Raw genomic sequence first — 10,216 nt, forward strand, 5'->3', positions numbered from 1 at the left:
TGTGTGTGTGTGTGTGTGTGTGTGTTTCTGTATGTGTGTGTGTTTGTGTGCGTGTGTGTGTGTGTGTGTGTGTGTGTGTGTGCGTGTGTGTGTAGAAGTAGTTTCGTTTATAATTCATCCATAGTTTATTCCTAACCGATATCTTGGTATGAAATTAAAAACGCAATTAAAATTCACATAAGCAACAGTAGTCTTTAAAGTTAGATTTGCATTCCTGTAAACGTCAATATGTAAACTTACATTTATATTGATTGTACACAGCACGATATTCCAAACAGGAAAGAATTCGGTTTAGTTCCATCACTATAAAATAATCGTTTGATTCCTGTTTAAGACAGATTTGGAATGAAAAACTACATATATATATAAACTAAAATGAAATATTCGATTTCATAAATTCCAGGGGAAATGCGTTCGTTTACAAAGTTATACGAAACCTATAAGCTGATAACCTTTAACAGGGTTATGCCGCTAATTGTTAAAACATATTCCTTATGATGTTCATAGTAGAGCTATATGTAAAGAGATATTCAAACAACCTCTCTTTCAACACATATTTAGATATTGCATGCCAACACACTGATTGTTTGTTAAATGCATTTCATACGTGTATCAATAATACGGTAACTAACATTCTGTATGTAAGTATTTTCCCTCCGGAGTTGCAGCTGTTTATTTTGCTAATGGTGTTGATCAATGTAACCGTATAGCTTATATGTTAATTTGTCTACAATATTTCAATTCTCCTTCACTAAGTTATATCAGTTTTATAAAATCCTTTAGTTTTATAAGTATCCAAGTATGTGAATGAGCAAGTATGGCATCAAAATCAAGCAAAACATTTATAGATTAATGTCATTCATCTCTTTTACATCGACTCCAGTACCCAACTGGTTACTTATTTTATAAATACTGAAAGCATTAAGGGCGAAAATCCACCTCGACAGAACAGGAACTCAGAACGTAAAAACGGACGAAATACCGCTAAGATCTGTGTTTTACATTCAGTTATCGAGCGTTTATTTTTTTTTTTAACCTCAGTGGGATGAGCTTGCAGAACTGCATAGAATGCCTTGTGGCATTTATTCTGTATTTTTCCACTGTATGTTCAAATTCAGTCTTGGTTAAATTAATAGTCCAAGACGATGCGTCAACTGGTTACGGTCAAACAACTGAGAAGCAAATCTGTGGTATTGAGCAGAATATTTGCTGTAGCCCATCTTTTTATACCAAGACAAAACAATGTACATGATAACACATCCAAACGATTAAGATCAGAAGCCATGAGAGCCACTGCCTGGTACTGCATCCGGGCAGTTATTATTATTATTATTATTATTATTATTATAATTATTATTATTATTATTATTATCTGTCTGACCCAGAATCCAATAAATTATGCTGCTCATAAATAGGCAAACCACATAAAATGAATACGAATATAGATGAAATACATATTTTACAGACCCCAGAATGATAGAAAAGATGATCAATTCCAGACGGACTTGAACTCGCAACGTACTACATGTGAAAATCAAATTAAATGTTGCTTTATATAAATCACATGACTGTATACATCATTTTTTTCTTCTGTATTTAATTAGTTTGTGTATTCAAACATTGATGATCTATATATTTCCAATGATTGTAGAAATTAGGATTTTCATCAGAAAAATAATTAACTATAGCAGAAAAATACTATTTGATTAATTTTCAAATACTTTTTTATTACGTAACTTAATCTTTATAGCATTTTTCACCACATTCTCCTTGTCTACAAATGAAAATGTCAACAACAATTTACAAATTCGCAATTTACAAAGTTCAAAAAATTCTCGGAAAGACAGACGGCGTTAACATTATTCACATACAAGTAATCAACAAAACGGATGTTCTTTTTCTTTTTTTTTCTTTTTTTTTTGTCTTATTACGTTTGTTCTATATGTTTTTTTCCCCTCACCTCACCTTAATTAGGAAACAAGCTGTATCACAAACAGCCTGCCAAAATTCAAGAGGTGAAATCCGTGAGAAAACAAATTAGTGAAGAAAAATAATGTTTTGTATATTATTTGCTTGTTTTTGTGTGTGTATGTGTGTGTGTGTGTGGTGGGGATGTGAATGCGCGAGTGGGGTGTCTGTGTGTGTGTTCGTCGTGTTGTGTATGTGCATATGTTTATACATATATAAACATACACATGAATATATACAGATATATAAATACAGTATCTATGTTTATATATACAGATTTATATATATATATATGTTTATATTCACTTATATACCCATATACATATATCATTATATTGTTATACACATACAAGCATATACACATACAAGCATATACACATACAAGCATATACACAACAAACACATACATACATACAAACATACGTACGTACATAAATGCATATATATGTGTGTGTGTGTGTGTGTGGTAAGAAGCTTGCTTTCCAGCCACATGGTTTGATAAATGTTTCCACAATGAAAACACGATACTCACCCGTCCAATACATGTTGGCAACTGAAAGCAAAATAAAGCAAATTGTCACAGACTGCGCTTATTGAAACAAAATGGCATTATATGTGCATTTTGATAATAAAAACGCATCTTTTGTTTTTTACTCCCTTTCACTTTTTATTAAACCTACAAATGTGAGAGGTCATTTTGCCGCACCCTGTAGAAGCTAGAAGGCCTGGTTTGGTAGCAATAGATAAAGGGGATAGAAAGTCCCAGATAATTGACTTTATAGTCCCAAATGGTGGAAAAATCAATATGAGAGGTATAGAAAAAATAGCAAAGCACCAGGACCTAGCTATCGAATTGCGGACTATTGAAAATGTAGGTAAAATGTATTCCAATATTTATAGGTGCATTGGGAACTATCCCTAAAGATCTGAACAAATGAATAGAGGAAATAGGCATAAAACCCAGTTTAGTACAGCTCCAGAAAACAATGTTTTTTTAGGGACATCTAGGATAATTAGGAAGGTTCTTGGCATCTAAGACTACTTGTAGCCCGATGTAAGGATACTTTTCTTTTCCAACAGTCTAATCTGTTGAATGTAGAAGAAGAAAAAAGAAGAAGAAGAAGAAGAAGAAGAAGAAGAAGAAGAAGAAGAAGAAGAAGAGGAGAAGAAGAACAACAACAACAACAACAACAACAACAACAACAACAACAACAACAACAACAATAATAATGATGATGATGATAATAATAAACAATATTAATAATAATGATTTCAAATTAATGCCACAAGGGCAGCTTGGGGGAGGGGATTAAGTCGATTACATCGACCCCAGTGCGTAACTGGCACTTATTTATTCGACCCCGAAGGCATGAAAGGCAAAGTCGACCTCGGCAGAATAATAATAATAATAATAATTAGTCATTATGAATGAAGAAGGACAAGAACTAATATTTCACGTGAAGGAAGCTTAGAAAATGTGTGACAGAGAGAGGTGGTTAAATATAGAGAGTGTGTAGGAGAAAAAGAGAGCATAGAAGGAGGTGGGAGGGAGATTTATGGAAGGAAGAGAGGGGTGGAGAGAGAGAGGTAAAGAGGAGAGAGAGGTAAAGAGGAGAGAGAGAGGTTCAGAGAAGAGATAGAGGAGTGGAGAGAAGGAAAGGGAAGAATCGATGTAAGGGAGAGAGAGAGTGTGGAAGAGGGGAGAAAGGGAGACGGGAAGAGAGGAAATGGGGAGAAAGGGTGGTGAGGCAGAGGATCAGGCAATTAAAGAAGAGAGGGAGTGGGAAGGTAAGAGAAGAGAGAAAGTGTGAGAGATGGGGATAAGTGATGGGAAAATGGGAAGCGTGCAAAACGGTTAATTTCAAACAAATTCTGTTGGGTGGGGTGGGGAGTGTAAAAGAAATGCAATTCAATTAGAAATACTTTATTGAATTTTTTTTTTTTCTTTTGGTTAATCCTGAAAGAAAAGTGGCTGATCAAAGTTCAATCCACCGGTGAAAAAAAAAACTGCGAAAAATATTGAATATGGAAGTATTTGGACGTTTGAAGAGGTTGCGACTTTAATATTATAATTACAGAAATATTAATGTGCTATAGCCTTCTTTCACTAAATCAATCTATGAAACTGAATTAATGGCAGTTTAACCATTTGTGGTTATAACGAGGGAATGAGATTAGCAGGGGATGATTTAACGATAAGAAGTTTAGCAAAACCAACGATAAAGCTCTGATGAGTGCAAGGTGGTTGAAAGGGAGGGTGGTCTGAGGAAGAGAGGTGAAAGGGAGACGAGAAGAGAGGAATTGGGGAGAAAGGGTGGAGAGACAGAGGATAAGCAGTTAGAGGAGAGAGAATGCAGGTAGGAGCAGGGGGAACACGGTAGCTAGATCTACTAGAAACAACAGCCAAATTTCCCAAGATAAAAGGGAATTATTTACCGATAAGATATTCAGCAAAACCAACGATAAAGCTCTAATGAATGCAAGGTGGTTGAGAGGGAGGGGGTTGAGGAAGAGAGGAGAAAGGGAGACGGAAAGAGAGGAAGTGGGGAGAAAGGGTGGAGAGACAGAGGATAAGCAGTTAGAGGAGAGAGAATGCAGGTAGGAGCAGGGGGAACACGGTAGCTAGATCTACTAGAAATAACAGCCAAATTTCCCAAGATAAAAGGGAATTATTTACTGATAAGATATCCAGCAAAACCAACGATAAAGCTCTAATGAATGCAAGGTGGTTGAGAGGGAGGGGGTTGAGGAAGAGAGGAGAAAGGGAGACGGAAAGAGAGGAAGTGGGGAGAAAGGGTGGAGAGACAGAGGATAAGCAGTTAGAGGAGAGAGAATGCAGGTAGGAGCAGGGGGAACACGGTAGCTAGATCTACTAGAAATAAAAACCAAATCTCCTCAGAGAGAAGGGATCGATTTACCGATAAGATATTGAAGAAAAACCAACGATAAACTTAGACATCATGCATGGGATGAATACGAAAAATTTAAAACTACTGAGTGCAGTGTTATTTTTCTACGGTAGCTAAACATTCTAGAAATAGCAGCTAAGTCTCCTGAGATAGAAGGGACTATTTAGCGATAAGAAATTTAGCAAAAACAGACGATAGCATCTGACATGATGCATGAATGGACAAGAAAAGGTTTTTATCTGCCGAGTGCAGTGTGGTTTCTGCATGGTAGATAGTCTTACAAGAAATAACAGCCAAATCTTCTGAGATACAAGGAAAAGATTTAGCGATTAGAAATTTAGAAAAAGGAACGATTAAAATTTGCGATTATGTTTCAGATAAATAAAGCAGCGAACTGGCAGAAACGTTTGCACGTCGGCCAAAATGCTTAGCGGTATTTCGTCCATCTTTACATTCCAAGTTCAAATTTCGCCGAGGTAGCCTTTGCCTTTCATCCTTTCAGAGTCGATAAAATTCGTACCAGTTGAGCACTGGGGTCGATGTAATTGACTCGTCCTCTTCCCCAAATTCACTGGCCTGCTACCAAACTTTGAAATCAATATTTCTCCGATAAATGAAAACCCCTATGATAAATAGCAGATTGAACAACAAATTCTGGGGACAATTAAGTCGACTGAAGACTTCCAAGATGTTGTTCCTACATAACCTGCCTCCAATGGCTAAACCAAATAAGATTCTAAAGAATAATTATATAACAAAACAACAATGCAGTATACAATAAAAATTTTCACGCAAAAAACAAACTTCAATTATAGTCTTTGGAGACTGCTTCGAATAAATATTTTATATGGAAATATTCTACCAGGAATATTGACAGCTACATCATGAAACCCAGCGAAACCAACCAGCGAAATATTTGCTTAATAACCATTAAATTTGTATGGCTTCCTAAGAAACATAAATTCTTGCCTTCCAATACTTGAATTCATATAACGCAATCGTTAAATTGTATTGATTTTAGTTTAAAAATTACAAACTAAATTTTTATGTTTAAATTTCATTAATTGAGCAAAAGTTTTCGTAAATAGCATCTCTTGAGTAATTTCTATAGCCCAATAGATATCAAAGTATTCCGTAGGTATTTCTGAATAATGTTCGACACATTTAAGGAGGTGAAATGCTTAGCGGTATTTCGTCTGTTTTTACGTTTTCAGTACAAATTCCGCCGAGGTCGACTTTGCCTTTCATCCTTTCGGGGTCAATAAATTAAGTACCAGTTGAGTACTGGGGTCTATCTAATCGACTGGCCGCTCCCCAAAATTTTCGAGCCTTGTGCCTAGAGTAGAAAAAAAAAAGAATATTCGACAAATATGATTAATGATTACTGAAATTCACGAACCTATTGGTATTTATACAACTTCATTACTTTCACAATTCATTTGCTAAAGTTTTCTGGCATTTCATTTTGTTTCAAATGTTATTTGGTTTATAAAACAAAAGTGTATATTCCTCTACACGAAGACTGGCACATCTAAGAGTCATAGAGTAAGATTATGACGTAGTTTTTGACTTGTTTGTGACGTAAAATTGCGACGCGTGCGCAATGAAGTCTCACTGAAATGAAGATGCTTCACAGAGCTTCCGCAAGCTTACATCAAACCAGCGGAGAAAGTTATACCAGTCTCTCGGCCTGCTAAGTGGTACTCTCTTCTTTTTTTTTTTACTCTCTTTTACTTGTTTCAGTCGTTTGACCGCAGCCATACTGGAGCAGTGCTTTTAGTCGAGCAAATGGACTCCAGGACTTATTCTTAGGAAGCCTAGTACTTATTCTATCGGTTTCTTTTGTCGAACTGCTAAGTTACGGGGACATAAACACCAGCATCGTTTGTCAAGCGATGGTGGGGGACAAACCCATATACATACTCAAATACACACAAACCCACACACGTCTATGGGTGTATACATATAGACTTGATGAATATACACATAAATACTCTTATAAATATATAGATATATGCATATATTTATATATTTTTATGTGTGTGTGTGTGTGTGTGTGTGTGTGTGTGTGTGTGTGTGTGTGTATGTGTGTATACATTGTTTTGAATATGTACAAACGTGCGTATTTTGTATATACATACGTGCAAGTATGCTAATTTAAACCTAGATATTCCCATTTATGGATGCTAATGTACACACTTTTGTGTCTAATATTATTTGTCATGAAAAGTACCTCCAAAATTGATCATTCAACTGTGAGCCTTTTTGCAGTAACTGGTGATTCTTCTGATCATCTTCATTGAAGAAACCTTTTATTCACAAATCGTTGTCATTTTCATCTCAATTTTCAATTCCCCAAGCAGAGATTTCCTAATAACAATATGGATGGACATGACAATATCAACTACAATGGCTAAGAATCAAAGGAAAACAAGACGAAGAAAGATACACAGATTATTTTGGTTTTGGCTATAGAAGAAACTGGAAACATAAAGCGCAATTTCTTGGAGTTATGCAATCACTAACGAGCTATTTAATTGCAATAAAAATTTCAAAATAATCCCTCTGTTGGCTATATGAAAAGAATGAAACGATTCTGGGCGAACATTACCCAGAGCTAACTTTTTCATCGACAAAACAATTATACCGCATGTGACATTTGTTGAACGCGAGAGTTACTAATAATTTTATTCCAAGAAAATGATGCGTATGATTTTATTACCATAAGTGTTAATATCGTACGAATAACACTAAGCTTCAAAACCCATTCTCCCAAAATGGACCTGCCTGTAACATAGATGTTAAAGCGTGTCGCAACGGGTACATTTGTTATTAATATGATATCACGAAGGGATAACTGTCTTCAAAATATCTACGATTTTGGTACATTGACGCTGGAAGAGTGAGATGAATATTCAGTTGAAATATAGTTTTGCAAAAATCGTTCAAGAAAACTTAAAATTCATCTAAAAATAACTCATACTAAAAGAGCCGTAATTTGGGGGGGGGGATATTAGATTAGATCGAACCCTGTACGCAACTGGTACTTAATTTATCGACCCCGAAATGATGAAAGACAAAGTCGACCTTGGCTGAATTTGAACTCAGATCGTAAAGACAGACGAAATATCGCCAAGCATTTAGCCCGGCGTGCTAACGTCTCTGCCAGCTCGCCGCCTTGTGTGAGACGTCATATCACCAATAGTTTAGAATCCTGTGAAAATTCAACTTGCAATCAACCAGTCGATGTAACGTAGTTAATGACCAAGCGTTTATTTCTACACGCTTTGTATGTGTATATGATCTGTTGGTGTGCCCACGTGTAAAAAGGACTTTAGCAAACTGCATATTCGGCATTGTGTGCTTTAGGAATTTCCGAAGTGCAACAAAGCAGTGAATATATATGATCTCTATATATTGCTTATATAGATGTTCGTAATGCCAATTGTGCTTTAGCAATTTTCAAAAGCAAATTTTAAGATTTAGTTGATAATCAATCGGGAACAGCAACTGTTACCAATATTGAGCAGTGAAAGCCGTAACTGAACAGAATTCGCAACAAAGTATCAGGGACTGATCCTGGACACTTAATAAATCGTGTCCTACACTGCATGAGCAGCTTAGGCGGTTTGGTGAAGTGTATAGATGAGGGCTGTTACTGACTCATAATAATCCACCATAATGCAAGGAAATATTCAGCGACGACAACACAACAAAAAGTAAATTAATCTGGTTGTGAAGGTCTACCTCACGCTCTCGACTCTACTGACCTAGCACCATTAAGTTTTCCCTAATTTAGGTCGCTTAAAATGTTTGCCAAGAGAAGAACTTTCCGAAGCTACGAATAGGTCGAGAAAGTTTTCGAAACATTTCCCTCTTTAACAACTGAAAAAAAAAAATCTGATTGATTTTTTTCTTCTTTGCATAACGTATCAGGCACCTGACTGCGACATTGTAAAATGTTATTGTAAAATGTTATTGTTAACAGTGACCATTATATTTTGAATGAATAGACACATTTACGATATGTTATATGCTGATTTAATCTCATTATATGAAATGCGACATTACTTTCCTACCAGCCTAATTCACACACGCATACATACACGCACACAAACACGCAAGCACATATATGTAGACAGATACATATAAATAAATATATGTGTGTGTACTCTGGGTATGTACATATATATATATATATATATATATATGTACACATAACCATATATATATATATATATATATATATATATATATATGTGTGTGTGTGTGTGTGTGTGTGTGTGTGTGTGTGTGTGTGTGTGTGTGTACACACGACCGCCTATGTGTATAGATGTAGATATGTTTTGAAATGTGTTTGTAACTAAGACGTTTTATGTTTGAGTTGGAGATGTGTGTTTCCCGTATTTTACGTTGCATGCTGAATGAAGTTAAAAGTCAGTTCTACTCACGGAATAGTAACAATTGTTTTGGTGTGAATTATTACTTTTACGTATAAAGCAAGAAATAAAACGCAGCTTGCACAAATGGATTAAAGTGATACCTATTAAGACCAATTTGATTAGAAAATGATTGGCTTGTGTACTGTAACTATTTGTTTAGCAAAGACTGTTTATTTTAAGATAACAAAATGCTATGTCATTTGTTGCTGTATTGAAATACCTTACTGTGCTATTCATTGTTTTCCCCTTCCGTCATTTAAAAGGTCGGAAAGGACTAAAATCTTGTCTGTTGTTCCATCCATTAGATATTATTGATTTTAACATAATACCAAATCTTTCAGTCTTTGTCGAGTAACTGTTGTGTCAACGCTATTTTATTAACGTCAGTTATAATCATTCAGTGAGAAAAACAGCTTGACTGGTTTATGAATGTGTAGTCTAAATGTGTTTCCTTTCTTCTGCAATCGCAAAGTGGTCTTAAATACAATTTGGTCATGAATGTCACTGGTGTGTCGTTGTTATCACTCAGATATCTATTATGTTCTGTTGTCAAGATTTAAATTCTCTTTTCTGAAATGAAAAACCACTTCTTAACTTTTTGAATATGAAATCACTATAGCCGCCGATATCCCTGCGCCACCAGTGCCTTCTAAGGAAATTTGGGAGACAGGAGCTGTCTGGAAACCCGTCGTATATAAATATACGCTCACACGCACATTTCAATTCATAAGTTTTTGTGCTTGCTTTAGTGTTTGGATTACAGCCATGCTACGGCATCGCCTCGATAGATTTAGTCGAAATATCGACGCTGGTACTTATGTTTTTAAGTCTAGTACTTACTTGTTCTATCTGTCACTTTTTACCGAACAACTAAGAGACGGGGATGGAAACAAACCA

At 35.6% G+C, this 10,216-nt stretch overlaps 1 long non-coding RNA gene across 2 annotated transcripts in view; it reads right to left on the minus strand.

Moving 5' to 3' along the window:
- The window catches only part of LOC106877237 (uncharacterized), a 58,803-nt gene extending 52,357 nt beyond the window's left edge, over positions 1 to 6,446 (minus strand). For both annotated transcript variants that reach the window (XR_008266657.1, XR_001410349.2), the window contains exons 1-3: positions 6,277 to 6,446; positions 2,501 to 2,521; positions 241 to 303 (exon numbers count right to left, since the gene is read on the minus strand). This is a non-coding gene — a long non-coding RNA (uncharacterized LOC106877237). The remainder of the gene's footprint in view (positions 1 to 240; positions 304 to 2,500; positions 2,522 to 6,276) is intronic.
- Positions 6,447 to 10,216: the final 3,770 nt, after the last annotated feature.

The sequence above is a fragment of the Octopus bimaculoides genome, chromosome 23 (assembly GCF_001194135.2).
Source record: "Octopus bimaculoides isolate UCB-OBI-ISO-001 chromosome 23, ASM119413v2, whole genome shotgun sequence".
NCBI classification, from domain to species: Eukaryota; Metazoa; Mollusca; class Cephalopoda; order Octopoda; family Octopodidae; genus Octopus; species Octopus bimaculoides.